Genomic DNA, 2082 nt, shown 5'->3' with positions numbered 1-2082 from the left:
CAGGTTTAGCCAATCAACACAGTCTGTTCCTCCCCATAAGCTACAATGATTGGTTCAGGAACTATCACTGTATCCTGTCGGTTCTTAGGTCTTCATTTGTTTATCTTACACAATCACATACTTATAATTCCATCCCAAGTTCCAGGACTGAGACCTTATAGGCTTAAACCAACAACATACCCATTCCACAGAGGTTTTTGTTATAATTATCATTGTTTTGTTTTCCTTTTGCAGTAGTGGAGATTAGACCCATAGGCATTCTACCACTAAGCTACATTCCCCAGTCCTTTATTTTATTTTAGTCTAGCTAAATTGAACAGGCTAGCCTCAAACTTGCAATCCTCATGCCTCAGCCTCCAGAGTAGCTGGGATTACACCAATCCCAGCCATTCACAGAATGGAGACACTAATTTTAGAGTTGGCAAGTGACCAAAGTGCCCCAGCCAGTGTGACTCTTGGGACTCTCCCTTAGAATGCTGGAACAGGTTGGGCATAGTTGTACTCCTATAATCCCAGCTTCTTGGGAGTCTGAGAAAGGAGGATCATGGAGTTCAAAGCAAGCCTCAGCAATGGCAAGGCACTGAGCAACTCAGTGAGACCCTGTATCTAAATAAAATACAAAATGGTACTGGGGATGTGGCTCAGTGGTTGAGTGTCCCTGAGTTTAATGCCCAGTACTCCCCCTACCAAAAAAAAAAAGAATGCTGGAACAAATGTGATCCTTCTCACTGAAGGAAAGGAAGCCCATAGTGCTAATTGCTATCGCAAGGCATACTAGGATCCCAAGGTAAACCAGTTGAATCCCTCACTATCTATGGTACAGAAATATTTGGACCTGGACAACATGGATGAGTCATTGGATCAGCCAAACCTGAAGCTCAACCTACTACTTCTGGACCTCCAGTTACATGAACCAATCATTCTCTTCCACTATTTAAAGCAATTTAAGGTAGACATTCTGTTATCTGTAGCTAAATGCAATCTTAACCAAGGTCTGAACTTAAACATGAAAGAGAACATTAGTTCATATAATTTTTTTTAAAAGCCACAGGGTAGATAGAGACACTCTGAATCAGCTAAACTTATCTGTGATCTCACTTGATTGCCATCTCACCCTGGTAACAATTACTCTGATCCCCTCTTAACAGATGAGAAAAAAAAAAAAAAAAAAGACTCAAAGTAAAGGCACCTACCCAATGGTTCTCTAAGTAGGAGCAGTCTTGCCCAGGGGACTAGAAGACACTTGATAATGTGTAGAGGTATTTTTGATTGTCATAACTGGGATGGAGAGTGGGGGACCTGTAGTGGGTAGAAGCTACTGGTATGTAGAAATGATATTCAGCATTCTACAGTGCACAGAACAGTCACCCACGACAAAGAATGATACATACCAGAATGTGACTAGGGCTGAAGTTGAGACACAGCTTGACTAAGCCAGAGGCACTTGAAGACAAGGCTCATATTTAAATTCAAATGACTCCACTGAATCCTGCTTGAGCCCACTCTGGATGTGCAAAGAAGCCCTGTGCCAGAGCCAGCTACAGCTGCCAGAGCCAGACAGGAGTTCTACAGCTATGGCTCAGGGAAGTGAGAAGCCTGCAAGCCAGAGGATAATGGAGTCTAGCCACTTCAGGGGCACACTAATCCTGTGCCAACTTCATTCTCAGTCAAGTGCATTCCAGGGTGAGCCCCTGATGGATTCTTGCATAATTTCTTGGCCCTGGTGGCTTGTGCCTCAGGGGACCTGGGGAGGTCTGTGGCTCCATGCCCAGGGTCTCAACTCAATTTCTACCTGTTTGCCTGGCATTTGCTGTATGAAATTAGAAATTAATAATTCATTGCACAGGATGAATAATTCAATAAAGAGGACAAAGGGCCACCAGTAATAGTTGGCATCATAAAACCAGTTCATTTTTTTTTTCTTCTAAAGAGGGAAGGAAAAAGAAACTTGACAACTAGACTGGTCTCTGGATAACAATGACTCCAATATCATGTATGTAAAAAATAAATAAATAGATAGATAGATAGATAAATGACTCAAACACTGGACAATTCAAAAAAGCCCTTTTGGGGGACATGGGA

The sequence above is a fragment of the Callospermophilus lateralis genome, chromosome 1, assembly GCF_048772815.1.
Source record: "Callospermophilus lateralis isolate mCalLat2 chromosome 1, mCalLat2.hap1, whole genome shotgun sequence".
Taxonomy (NCBI): Eukaryota; Metazoa; Chordata; class Mammalia; order Rodentia; family Sciuridae; genus Callospermophilus; species Callospermophilus lateralis.
Note: the sequence above shows the minus strand (reverse complement) of the source record.